General features: G+C 47.8%; 1 long non-coding RNA gene across 1 annotated transcript in view; it reads right to left on the minus strand.

Annotated features, from left to right (window-relative positions):
- Positions 1-11,869, minus strand: part of LOC144819353 (uncharacterized) — a 186,310-nt gene extending 174,441 nt beyond the window's left edge. The window contains exon 1 of the long non-coding RNA XR_013607306.1: positions 11,798-11,869. This is a non-coding gene — a long non-coding RNA (uncharacterized LOC144819353). The remainder of the gene's footprint in view (positions 1-11,797) is intronic.
- Between the last annotated feature and the right edge of the window lie 2,556 nt (positions 11,870-14,425).

Genomic DNA, 14,425 nt, shown 5'->3' on the forward strand with positions numbered 1-14,425 from the left:
TCAAAATTAATGTTCTGATAGAAATTCTACTGCAAGGCCAAATATCCACTGAACCCCTCTTGCCTTTTAATGAGACACTTACGGATACTTTGTTGGGGAGCATGGGCCAAATCTTGCTCTGCCTCCCCCCCGTCAACTGCCACATCCCTGCCCCAGGTGACTCTGTGTTTTTATCTCTGCATGCCTTGTGTGATAGCTTGGTGTTGAAAGCATCTACCAGAAGGACTAACCCAATCACTTTTACAACTACTCTTCCGATAGAGAGTCAAATCTGGTGGAGATGGTTGGAAAGAGAATATTCTCATCCGACAGCTTGGTGGTTTGATCGTTGAATTCCAGCTGCCTCTGGGGCACTATTCCTACGCCCTTTGGGATTCAGTGGCTCAAGTCCTTGTTGGTGTCCCTGGAGATCTCCATGTCGCCCTTACTCAGACTATTCAGGATGGTTGTGACACTGCGAAGTTCACAATTTGTTGTGGGCACCAGCTATTCCATCGCATGGTTTTTTGGCACCAGTGTTGCCATTCGCTCCTATTCTTGCTGTGGTCAACTGGTTTTTCAGTCAATGTCCAGTCCCTTATGAACATGCCTTTTGACAGGACAGGACAGGCCTGTTTGGAGACAGACAAGGCAGACTCCACTCAAATTGTTCAAGACTAGTATGGCCACGGCACGCTCACTGGGGTTATCTGCCCGGTCTTTTCAACCACATCAGCCTATCCCTCCTATCGCAACTTTGGCAGAGGTGCCCCATTCCACCAGCCAATCTAACCTCAACAAGGTGCACAGCAGTTACGCTATTGCAGCTGTGATGCCAACCACCCCTTTAGTGTGTCCTTAGCGAGACATGATTATTAAATGTTTCTTGCCGGGTTGGCAGGTCATAACATCCGACAGGTGGGTCCTATAAATTGTTCGGAAGGGATAGGAACTACCCTTCTTTTTAATGCTGCTGTATCTTCTAGCCCCCCCCCCTCACACACTATCTGTCTGCTTTGCAGCAGAATACGGCAAGCCCTTTTGGCCAAAGGTGCTGTCTAGAGGGTGCCTGTGCCAGAAGCAGGACGTGGTTGTTCTTCCCACTTCTCTCTGGTACCGAAGAATGAAGGAGGCCTTCATCCCATTTTGGTCCCCCACCCTCTCAACGCCTTTCTCCAGAAGGAAAGATTATCTTGCCTGTATTCTATTCTCTGCCTCACTCCTTGGAGGAGGGAGAAACTGCTCGCACGCAAGAGAGCTCTAATGTTATATATTGATCATACCAAAGAGCACCAGGTATACAATCTGCTCTTTGTGGGGTTCTCTGGAGCAAAAAAAGGGAAGGCTGTTCACAAGAGAAGAATCTTCCGCTTGAATGTGCCTTGCATTAAGATCTGCTATGCACTGACTAAAAAGCAGCCTTCAGAAAGAGAGCATACTCCTTCCACCACCTTCTACCATCACTGCGGTTTACCAAAGCCTTAAAGTCTGATAAATTGGCCCGTAGGACAGCCGAGCGCAAATGGAGGAACTCTAAGGCACTGAAAAATAGGCAGGCATACAAACTTATCCACAGACACTATCTTGACAACATCAAATCAGCAAAAAATAAATACATTAGTGACAGAATTAACAAGGCAGCAAACTCAAACAAAGAACTTTACAAAATACTAAAGGAATTAATCAGTCCCTCCTCCTGCCAGTCTGAAAATCCTGCCTCAACAGATTGGAGCGACACACTATCCATCTTCCTTGAGGAAAAGATTAACAATATGTATAACATCTTTCCTAATCAGACAACTGAATACCATTATAACGCGCCCCTCAGCAATCAGACACCTACCTTAAATCACCTAAACGAGTTAACTAAACTCACACAGGTGGATGTTAGTTTTGCCCTTTCCAAAGTTAAATCAGGCTCTCTGGCTGATCCAGTCTCACCCCATATCCTGTCCAACATTGCCCCAGCTCTCCTCAAAAGTCTCATGGACTATCATAATGTATCCCTAAATTGTGCTACTGTTCCCTTAAAATGGAAAACAGCCAGGGTCAAACTTATCTTGAAAAAGCCATCTGCAGACCCTAAAGAACCGAGCAACTATGCGCCAAACTCTCTTACCTATTTTGGGAAAGTCCTTGAGTCCTTGGTTAATAAGCAACTTACAACCTTCCTAGAGAGATATAAATTGTTGGACCCCTCTCCATCGTGGTTTAGGGCAGCCCACAGCACTAAAACATCGCTGATAGAGGTAGTAGACAATATAAGACTTGCCCAGGACAACGGGCAGTCAGCCATGCTTGTCCTACTTGATCTGTCAGCTGCTTTTGACACCATCTCCCACTGGACTCTAATTCATCGATTGTGGGAGATGGGAGTCAGGGTAAACGCCCTAAACGGGCTCAGGAGCTATCTAATGGATCGAACCTCAAAGGTACAAATTGGTACTTTTGTCTCTCATTGCGGGATGGTTGATAAGGGAGTACCCCAGGGATGTATCCTAAATCCCACGCTTTTTGATCTTTACGTGCCACCCCTGGCCAAGGTGATCAGATCTCATGGGTTTGATACAGTGCAGACAACACTCAACTATTGATCACTCTTTGCCCAGATTCATAAGATACCAAATTTAGATTTATAAACTGCATGGCCCATATCAGCATCTGGATGCAAACCAACCAACTTCAGCTCAACGCCAGTAAGACAGAGATTATCCACTTCGGGAAGGCCAATGAATTCTGGTCCAGTGACTGGTGGCCTCAGAATCTTGACCCCTATCCGTCCCCTAAACTCATGGTTCGTAACCTAGGAGTGACGATCGATAACAAACTGTCCATGAATGACCATGTTAATCATGTAACAGGCATCTGCTATGGAATAATGCGAAGCCTTCGCAAGGTCTTCCAATGAATCCCAGTTGAATCAAGAAAACTGCTTGTTCAGGGTCTAATCATCAGTCGGCTCGATTAGGGAAATGCCCTGATGGCTTCCATCAATGAAGAGCTTCTTACCAAACTTTGAGTATTACAGAACACTGCCGCCAGACTAGCACTAAATCTACCGTCACAGTACCCGAAGACTCCAAGTTTGAAAGCTCTCCACTGGCCCCCTATCAGGAAGCGAACCCTTTTCAAGATCATCTGTCTTGCACATAAAACCATTTAAGGGAACGGGCCAAGTTATCTGGCAAAAAAACTCAATTGGTACCTACCTACATCTCACCTCTTTGTGGAACGCACTCCCTCTGCAGTTGTGTAGGGTTACTGACCATAGTCGGTTTCGGAAAAGGCTAAAAAGCTGGCTCTTTTGTTCACTCCTTTTCTTCTGCCGTTGTCTCTCAATCCCTTCTATGGTTTTGGCTAGGGCTTTAAGACCCTTGGGTGATATGCGTGCTTAATAAAATCATAGGACTACCATGGCCAAAGCTGCTACTGCTGTGTCCTGGACATTTGCCTAGTGGCTACGTGGGCGTACATGCTTATGTTCACAAAGCAGTATGGTCTGGACAGTCAGGTTCGTCAAGAAGGGCATTTTGCCCACTCTGTACTGTTGGAATCGTCTCCAAATAAGTATTGCTGTGGTATCTACTCAAAAGGTGAGGAACCTGTGTCTAGAAGTCCCTATTATGACCACAGGTTACTTACCTTTGGTAATGCTCTTTCTGGCAGAGACTCTATTTAGCACACAGATTCCTCACCAACCCTCCCACCCTCCCCTTTCGGTGTTTGTACTCTATCCATCAATAAGATCTCAAGTCTAGGAATCTGCACACTGGCAACAACAAATTTGCTATTGGGGCTCTGCATCTCGGGGCGCGGACAGCTCCAAAGCAACTGACGTCAGCATGTGAAAGTCGCACCTATATAGGCTCCGGACATTTACACAGCAGAACACCATCCAGTGGGGAGTCGCACTGCGCCACCTACTGTCACGCAGAGGTACTGCTGAAAACTTTCCCGATCCAGTCCGACACCTTGGGAATATTCAAAAGGTGAGGAATCACCAGCTAGAATCTCTACCGGAAAGAACATTACCAAAGTTATGTAACTTGTTCTTTTAATCCTGCCTAGGGCCTTATCACTAGGAATTATTATAAAAAATTCATCCTACAGCCCTTGAAGTTATAATTGAGAATCGTGGTTGAAATCCTAATTGCAAAGTCGTTCAGTGTCATTATTGATTAAAGTTTACATGAAAGAGCACCATTTACAACCCCCTCACCACTGAACCCTCCTTGTGGTCTTTCTCAAATTGGGTTAGTCCGCCTAGGCACAATCGAAGCCCTGCAAAGGGTTGTAATCTTCAACCAGTTCAAAATTCTAAATTAAGAAATGCTGCGCAGCTGAATTAGTTGGTTCAGATATAATATTCATAATACATGAACTTAAATTAAATTCATGGTAATTCAACGCAAATTGGTGTTAACAGAAGTTATGCGTGGTCAATACATGACAAGTAATCTTTACTTGATTAATGTGTTCAATGCATTTCGGGCGAATCGCCCTCCGTCAGGGAAGCGGGGACCCAGGGGGAGCTGTGCACGAGCCGGTCTCCCCCTGGGTTGTTCGCAAAAGGGAGCGGTCACCAGGTGCGGGGGAGATTTAGTGATTGAAGGGGCGCGCGGGTTAGAAGTTATTTATAGGGGTTAGAAGGGCGGGAAAGACACTGTGCCCGTGGGAGGCGGGAGGCGAAGGTCGTGATTTTGTCGTCCTGCGTGTTTCGCTGCGCACCTTACTTGGTTAGCCTGGCTGGTGTTATGGCGGCGTCTGATGACGTGCGGGAGGCCATCCGGGTGCTTTGTGCTGCCGGCGGAGAAGACCTGCAGCAGCCTGGAGGCCCGGGAGAGGAGTGGGTGGGGCTCGCGCGCTCCACCCGGAAGGCAGCTAGAGGCGTGGCGAAGGCGGTGGCTGCATGCATGTCCCCACAGCCGGAGGACGAGGACGACTGCTCCGCCGCCATGCTAGTGGGCGTATAGCAAGGAGAGGCGGCACCCGCAATGGAGCCTGAGGACCCACCCGCTATGGTCTCCGGTGCCGCGAAGGTACGTGCGGCCCCGCTGGTAGTTGCAGGCAGGAGTGTGGCAGTGGGCGGGGGCGGTCCTGGGGGCGGGCCTCGAAGTTACAGGGTGGAGCTATGGGCCAGGCTGCTCTCCGCTGGAGGATTGGTATGCGGGGGAGGCGGGGGAGGGGCGCCAAGGGGCCGGTCACCTCTGCAAACAGGCTTAATGAGTTGGATAATACTCAATGTGTCCTGCAGGCTGGATTTAAGTGGCCTGGGGGTACTCAATGGTTGTCAGTGCATGGGCAGAATTATTTACTGAGCCCTGCTTCAATGTTGCCCAGTTTTTCCAATGCGGCTGTGCCCCTGGAGGCCCCTGTGGTTGGGTCAGTGGGCCAGTTGGCACACGTGGGAGGGACTTTGCACTCAGATAGGGTTACGCCCGGGCAGGCCCCCAGCAGTGGAGAGGTGGTATTGCAGGCTAGTGTAGCTGTGCATGGGGAAGCCTTGCAGCTGCCCATATGGCCACAGCCAGTGCAGGGGCCAGGGCCCACCGTTCCCATTGGTGGTGCATCGCGCCTGTTACATCAGCAGTCAGACAGTCCGGTTTTGTTGTCAGGTCCTCCAGGTGTGAGTTTTGGTGTCCCCCCACAGAAGATAGTTCAGGACCCCCGCGGCGGTCAGTGGGTATGGATAGGTTCAGGTGGAGAGTCGGCAGAGATGGTTAGTGGCACAGTGGGGGTTTCTAAGGGGATTTCAGGAGTGGACAAGTCAGGTCGGAGCGGCATGAAGGGCAAGGTTCCAGCTTTGACAACGAGGAAGGCGGCTGGCAAAAGGAAGCTGCGGGCTGAGCACGCTGTGGCTCAGTCAGGGGGGCTGTTCAAAGGAGGGCGATCTGGAGTGGATTTCCTTTCCACTACAGGCAACACATTGGGGCAAACCGATATACATTGGCAATTTTATGATGGTGGGATTGGTGATGGGGCAATGCCCGGTGGCAGTGGGCCAGTGTTTTTAGTCTTTTGCAGACGTCAAGAGCGGACCAAGCAAATGTACGGGAATCCTCACCTATCAATACTTGGCAGGATGATCCTATGGCCTTTCAGCGGAGAGCCTCCCAGTTGCCAAAAGGTAAGACAGGTTGGTGATCGGTTTGGCAACAAGGGGATACAGCTAAAAAGTCTACCAGGTCTATTGGTATTGGGGAGGAGATGGTTTTGGATAAAGTTCCTGATGGGACGCTGCCAATAGGGCATTCAAAGGAAGGGGCAAAGGCGGGTGGGGCCACAGAAAAAGTTGGCTGTCGAGGAGGATAAGAACATAAAAAATTGCATTACATGGGGATTGGCATGCTTTTAGACTTTCATTGGTCGGATAAGACCAAGAACAGAATTTGGTGTCATGAATTTGTAGATGTTTTTAAATTATTACATCATGATATTCAAGCCAAGGAAGGGTCAAAGGAGGAGGAGTGGGAGTTAGCCCGACGACCTAGGGTCCCCAAAACTATTGAGAACTGGACTTCTGCCTTTCTTATACGCTAGTTTTTATTGTGAACAACACCAGGATAGAGCGGTAGCCATGTTTAAGTATATGGATATTATCAGAAAAGTTCAGAGTTACTTTGGGGGTTATGCATGGCTCTCATATGATGAGGAATTCAGAGCTCGCATGAGCCTCTTTCATGATCGACCTTGGGGTGATGTGGACTCGGAGTTATGACTGCAATGGATGGCGTTTTCTCAGCCGCTTGCTACTACACACACTGTAAGTGGGTTGCCAGTATCTTACCGGCTCTTTCAATATCGTCCCGCCCAGTCTGGAGCGGGGGTTAGTGGCAGGGGTCAGACAGCAGTTTTTGGGGCATGTTGGAATTACAACAGAGGATTCTGCAATAGGCAGTTCTGTAGGTACAAGCACGAGTGCTCCCAATGTGGAGGCAGACATCCCCTCACTCAATGTTTCCCAGAGCAGAGATTTGGCGAGCAGGGACGGGGGCAGAGGGGAAGAGGCCAGGCTTTTCAGTTTGTCCCAAAGGACTCATACACCTATTAGGGTGGAGATTTTGGAGCGGTGGTTGGCAGCATATCCAGACACTGATGCGGCAAATAGATTGTTTTGGGGTTTCAAGGTGGGATTTAAGATCGGTTATCACGGTCCCCGCCAGAGCCGTTGGTCTGACAACTTGAAGTCTGCTAAAGAATTCCCCCAGGTTGTGCAGCTGAAGTTGCGGACCGAAGTCCCTGCAGGCAGAGTTGCTGGTTCTTTTGTTCACTGTCCAATGCCTGACTTGATTATTTCTCCACTGGGGTGGTGCCTAAAAAGAAAGCTGGGGAGTTCCGTTTGATACACCACCTGTCTTGGCCCGAGGGCGCAACTATTAATGAATTCATATCGCCTGAAGATTCTAGTGTGTCTTACGCCTCAGTGGATGATGCATTGAGGTTGGTGAGATCAGCGGGAAGGGCGGTACAATTGGCAAAAAGTGATATCCAGTCGGCAATCCGTCTTTTTTCCCTTTCATCCTTCTGACTTTGGTCTGCTGGGTATGCATTTCTAGGGAGAGTTCTATGTGGATAAAGTTCTGCCCATGGGGTGTTCGGTATCCTGTGCGCTATTCGAAACCTTCAGCACTTTTTTACAGTGGCTGTTTACTTACATCAGTGGCCATGAGCTCGTTTGTCACTATTTGGGCGATTTTTTGTTCATTGGTGTTCAGAATACAGGGCAGTGTCAAAAGGCGTTACAAACTTTTCAAGACATGGCTCGGGAACTTGGCGTGCCGTTGGCTCATGACAAAACTGAAGGGCCTAGTACAACACTGACTTTTTGGGGGGATGGAAATAGACACTTTGGAAATGGTAGCGAGATTGCCAGCGGAAAAAGTGCAAGACATTTCAGCCTTTTTGTCATCAGTGGTGGAGGAGCGTAAGCTGGAGCTCAGGAAGGTACAGAAATTGTTGGGATACCTGAATTTTGCCTGTAGGTTGCTTAGAGCTGGGAGGACATTCTGTAGGAGGCTTGGGATGTCTTTGTCTGGGGCCTATCTCCCACACCATAGAGTGCGCATTTCAGCAGCCATCAGGGCGGATCTGTACATATGGCTAAAATTTGTCAAGGATTTCAATGGAGTATCTTTGTTTTTTGCGTACGAAGATATAATTTGGCAAGTGCAGGTTTACACTGATGCTTCTAGTGCTAAAGGCTTTGGCATCTTCTGGAAGGGGTAGTGGTGTGCAGAGAGGTGGCCATTGCATTGGCAGCGTCAGGGTCGCAGCATTGCCTTTTTGGAGTTGTTTCCGCTACTGGTTGCATTATACGTCTGGGGCGAGGAATTCCAGAACAGAACAGTTTTGTTCAATGTTGATAACTTAACGGTGGTTGAGTTGATTAACAAGCAAAGGGCCAGGGACTTGAGAGTGTTGAGGTTGCTACGTGCTTTCATGCTCAGGTGTTTGCAGCTGAATATTATTTTCAAAGCAAGACATATTCCAGGAGTCAATAATTGTTTAGCAGACGCTCTGTCTCGTTTTCAGTAGGAGGAATTCCGTAGGCTGGCTCCTGGGGCAGAGACCAATAAAACTCAGATCCCACAGTGCGTCTGGGCATAGGGGGGAATGAGAATTGTCCAGTTGGTAGAGAAATCCGTGGCAGACTCTACAAGAAGAAGTTATCTACAAGCCTGGAACGAGTTCTTGAGTTATGGTAACAGGTTTACTACACATTGGGGGATGTTTGTGGAACAGTTTTTATTGAGTTTTGTTTTGCACCTTATAGATAAAGGTCTTTCCCACACTACTGTTGCTGGCAAATTGCCTGGCATTTCTTTTTATGGGCAGCTAAGGTGGGGAAGGGATCCAGTGGGGCGGGGTCTAGTAAAAAAGGTTCTTAAGGGGTTAGGTAGGGTACAGGCTGGTTGTAAAAAGCTGCGGCAGCCGGTGACTTTTGGGTTGCTGCAAAGGATGTTGCTTCAGTTGTCCTCTTGCTGCTATGACGAGTTTGAGTGTGGGAAGTTTAGGTTATGTTTTTGTGGTTGTTTTTTGGGCATTCAGGGCTTCTGAGTTACTGGGTTTAAGGACAGGGCAGGCATAAACAGTAATGAGGTTTTTGTTGATGGCAACAGGCTGAGACTTTGGTTGAGGGCTTCTAAGACTGACCAATTGGGTAGGGGAAAATGGGTTTTCTTGGGTAGAAGTGGATTGGATTTTTGTTGTCCATTCAGGGAATGGGAGGTCTTCCAGGCCTCTTCTTTTTTCACACCTGGGGACATTTTTTGTCATGCACAGGGGAGTCCGATTTCAATTGCTCAGTTATTGGCTGTTTTGAGGAAGGTGTTACTTAGTTTGGGGGGAAATCCACTGCATTTTGGAATGCACTCTTTCCGCATTGGAGCAGCAACAGAAGCCGCAAGATTGGGGTGGTCTTGGTCAGACATACGCAGAATTGGGAGATGGAAGTCCAAATGCTGTGAAAAGTATGTTAGGAAGTAATTTCAGTGCTTTCTTTTTTCTTTTGTTAATCTCTGTTTCTCTATCTAGGTCCATTTCAAAGGCTTGTACAAGGTAAAAGGACAACTTGGATAGTAGGACACTCCTTCGTTAAATGGGCTGCGGTTTATGCTGAGCAACAAATTTGTGGGAGATCGCTTGGACTCACAAGTGTTAACCATGAGGTGATATGGAATGGAAAAGGGGAAATGCGTTGGGGGGTTTGTTTCCGTTGTTGTCTCTGCTGTGTTCAAGGGGGGGACCTCCGGATTTGCTGGTCATTCACCTCGGCGAGAACAATCTTTTAGACTTAACTGGCCTGACTCTAAATCAAATTAATGAAATTGGATCTGTCTGTCATCAAAGAAACGTGGGTGAGCACCACGGTGGTTTGGTCAGAATTCATACCGCTGGTGCATTGGAGAGGAGCACAAAATCATGCAGCTCTGGAAAAGGTGAGAAGAAAATTGAATAGAGCCATGCGAATTTTCTGTGGGGGCATGGGGGTTAGCGTTTTATCTCACCCTAATATGCAGAGTACGGAGGGGCATCTTTTCTGAGCGGATGGGGTCCTCCTGTCACAGATGGGGCAAGCATTTTATTTACTGGAATTACGTGATTTGATTGCCCAGGTATGGAAGGAAAATGTGTGGTGCTCTACCAGACGGGCCTGAAGGTTCTCCTTGGTGGGGCAGGAAAACTCTGTTCGGTTTTCCTGGTTGGCGGATTTTTCTGGGGGGTGGGCAGCCTGGCGGGTTTGTCCATCCTCAAAGGGGGGAGGTGGGGTACTCAGTAAAAGGAAATGAGGGGGGTATCAACAGGAGTCAGTTCCTTCTGGGTTTGGTTGGGTTAACTTTGTTGGGTTTTATCTTTCATAGGGATGCTAAGCTAAGTTTGGGGATTTGGTTTATTAAAAAGAATGGCAAGATGTTTTGGAAAAAGATTTTATTTTGCACCTGTCTTAATAAAGTGGACTTTCTTGCTAATAAAGAAGTTGTGGACAGTGAGTTTTTAAGCGAGGGGGGACCCAAGGGGAGCTGTGCGCGAGCCGGTCTCCCCCTGAGTTGTTTGCGCAAGGGAGCGCCACCAGGTGCGGGGGGATTCGGTGATTGAAGAGGCGTGAGGGCGCGAAGTTATTTATAGGGGTTAGAAGGGCGGGAAAGACACTGTGCCTGTGGGAGGCAGGAGGCGGAGGTCGTGATTTTATCCCACCCACTCTTCCCTCTTTTTTTCTCTTTCTAAGGCCCTGTTTAGGTATTGTTTTTGTCTGCTTTGGTTACTGCCAGAGCTGTCTTTCACTCTTTGTCACTCTAAGACAGGTCTAGCTTCAAAGTTTAGTTTGGTAGGTGGATTTTTCTGGGGGTTGGACAGCCTGGAGCGGGTTTGTCCATTCTCGAAGGAGGGAGGTGGGGTACTCAGTAAAAGGAAATGAGGGGGGTATCAACAGGCATCAGTTCCTTCTGGGTTTGGTTGGGTTAACTTTGTTGGGGTTCATCTTTCATAGGGATGCTAAGCTAAGTTTGGGGATTTGGTTTATTAAAATGATTGGCAAGATGTTTTGGAAAAAGATTTTATTTTGCATCTGTCTTAATAGAGTGGCCTTTCTTGCTAATAAAGAAGTTGTGGACAGTGAGGTATTGCGCGACGACGACATGCATCAGCAAAGGTGTACTAGTCAAACAGTGTCGGGTGTCCTCGTTGACTAGTACACCTTTGCCATGGATTGAATTTAAGTTCATGTATTACGAATAATATATCTGAACCATCTAATTCAGCTACACAGCATTTCTTAATTTGGAATTTTGAACTGGTTGAAGATTACAACCCTATGCAGGGCTTCGATTGTGCCTAGGGGGACTCACCCAATCATTGGGTGCGCAATCTTGGATCTTTAGACGTTGCGCCCCAGACCGGAGAGCGTTACCCCGGGAGCACATCAAAATTGTGAAAATTTACAGAATTAGTTACTCACTTCAACAGGTTGTGCGCATACACCTAATTTTGGTCTTTCTCAAATTGTCATTGCTAAAATTACTACTTTGAGGCAATCACATAAGTTGAAATTTTGCAATACCGGATATTTTCTCTTTCCTTTGTAGGCATACTCCTTTGTTTTACAATATACAATTTCGAGGCATACCTAAATATATGTTTTCGGGAAATCATTTGTCCAGTTTTTTACATTTTACCTGGAGTTCGTTAAGCACCATTTAATCATCACACAATGTGTGTTTTACATTGAATTTGTTGAAGGCACTGCTTAAAACCCAGCGCTTACTTCACCCCCACAACCCCTCCTGAACAGGCAGTACACCACTAATGACAATTTTCCTACCCCATATTATTTTCTTTGCTGCGTCCTTCTTCCCCAGTAAGAAGCTGCTGGAATGTAGGCCATGCTTCCGGCGTCGAACTTCAGTACGTACCGCTGACTGCGAAGCCCGGCGTCTGTGCGCGAGGCAGGGGCGCGTGCGCATATCTCTGGCGTGAGGTACTGGTCTCTATTGCACAAGGGAGTGAAACCGCCGGCCAGCGCACCCATCTGGAGGAAAGGTGCTGAATGGCAGCAGGAGTTGCGAGCACAGTGAGTAAACGAGCCTGTCTCTGGCGACTGGGCACACATGCCTAGAAACCGGAGGGCACTGTCGCCTACTCATTGAAACTGCGTGCGGATTCACTCAATTGAAATAGTTTTTTTTTTAAACAAAATATTTATATATTTTCAACTAGTACTGTTTGCAGAGGCCTATAGCTGCAACTGAGACGGGGGTGTTTCCTGTTGCTGTTCTGTTTAAAATACCATATTTGTGGCACATGTTGTGCTGATGGGCTTCACTCACGAGTTGAGGCCTCTCTCGGTTCTTGGCAGACCTACAGAGTGATGTGTTGCGTGCGGGGCCCACAAGTGAGTTTTAGCTGTGATAAATCAACGTTTAAATTCTGCACACTCTGCGCCCTATGTGCATTAAGGCTGCAGCTGGGCGACAAGGAGCCCAGAAGAATAAGGCACTGCAGTTAGAAAACTTACCAATGCATTTTATTGCATTGTGTCACCCGTGTCTCGTGGATGTCTGCTGCGAGGTCGGTTTCATATGGAGTACAGATCTGTGCATTACTGCATCATGTATAATTAGTTGCTGATGTCAACTGGTTTGAGTAGGCCTTTCAATTGCTACTGTTTAAGGCAGTGAGTCACCCGCCCTAAGGAGGTCTTAACCTATGCGCCCAGCTATGGCGCCTGCTAGATTCAGTTGCTATGTATTTATTCATTGCCTAATTAAGGCACCTGGACGAGTAAACAGTATATACTTCTTCAAGAGCCCCGAAGACTTCAAAAACCATGGGAGCAGCCTCTTTACACTGCTACTACTGATAATAACACTGTAAACAACAATACTGTTAATAATTAATGGGATAAAGAACCCCCTGCCGTACATTATGAGAATATTCAAAGTCACAGATGAGTTCCGTGCCCATATACAGTAACAAGGCTGAAGGCAGAGTTCCTATGAGGTTATGGAACTCCGAGGTGACTCGAAATATCCTTATCAGAGGGTACTTTATCCCTTATAATACATGCTCTCACTATCATCTTTGCCTCAAACCACTTAAATCCTTGTTGCATCGTTCTTTCATATGAAAGAGAGAGCCTATTTGCAAAAATATAAAGAATACAAATAGAATCTACTGCTAAATTAAACCTAAAAAGCTGTTGGGTATCTGTTGAAAAAAGATATTAGAAGCAGGTTAATGCAAGACAGTTGTTAGAAAAAAAAAATCAACAATAGGTTGGAATGTGTAGAATATTGAAAACGATTCTAACTTTTCTATTTACCCCTTGCTTGCGCTGAACGTTCCGCGCTAGTGCGGAACGTTCTATTGCGCGGGCGGGGCCGCGACGTTCAATGGACGTGCGCAGAACTACCGAGGTAGTGCACGCGACGTCCGCTGAACGTCGGCAGCAGCGATGGGGTTAATACCAAAGGAGTGCAAAAAATAAACAAGTTGCCATAAATATCTGCTTGGGAATCTAAGCTAGAAACAGAGCAGAAGAAAGACAAACAACGTTTTCTTTAACCAGTTGCTTTAATTATTCTCCATCAATCAATCAATCAGTCAGGGGGTTTATAGAGCGCGCCACTCACCCGTGAGGGTCTCAAGGCACTGGGGGTGGTGGGCAGCTCCGGCTCAGTCGAAGAGCCAGGTCTTGAGGACCTTACTGAAGGCGTGCAGGTTCGGGGAGCATCTGATGCTGACTTAGCTCGTTCCAGGTCTTGGCTGCGATGAAGGAGAAGGCCCTTCCTCCTGCTCTGTTGGTGCGGATGGGGGGGTCTCTCCTAGGGCGAGGTCGGCGGATCGGAGATTTCTTTTGGGTGCGTGGAAGCAAGTTCTCTCATTGAGGTATTTGGGTCCGATGTTGTGGAGGGATTTGTAGGTGTGGGTGAGAAGCTTGAAGGTTATTCTCTTCTCGACGGGGAGCCAGTGTCGAAGGTGTTGAGTCATGTGTTCCTGCCGAGGGGTCACAAGGACGAGTCTGACCGCAGCATTTTGGATGGTTTGGAGCTTGTGAAGTAGAGTCCTGTTGATACCGGCGTAGAGGGCATTTCTGTAGTCCAGTCTGCTGGTTATGAGTGCGTGGGTGATGGTTTTTCTGTGTTCGGGGGAATCCTTTTGGAGGTCTTTTGGAGGATACGGAGGCAGTTGAAGCTGGTGGAGGCGACGGCGTTGAACTAGTGGGTCATGGTGAGGGAGGAGTCAAGGATGATGTTGAGGTTCCGAGCGTGGTCTGTCGGGGTGGGAGGACTGCCCAGGGCAGAGGGCCACCATGTGTCGTCCCAGGTGGAGGTCCAGGGTCCCAGGAATGGGGACAGCTGTTTACTCTGTGTTGAGCTTCAGTCAGCTGTCCTTCATCCATGCCGCGACATCCTTCATTCCTTCCTGGAAGCTGAGCTTGGTGTCTTCG

The sequence above is a fragment of the Lissotriton helveticus genome, chromosome 2_1 (assembly GCF_964261635.1).
Source record: "Lissotriton helveticus chromosome 2_1, aLisHel1.1, whole genome shotgun sequence".
Taxonomy (NCBI): Eukaryota; Metazoa; Chordata; class Amphibia; order Caudata; family Salamandridae; genus Lissotriton; species Lissotriton helveticus.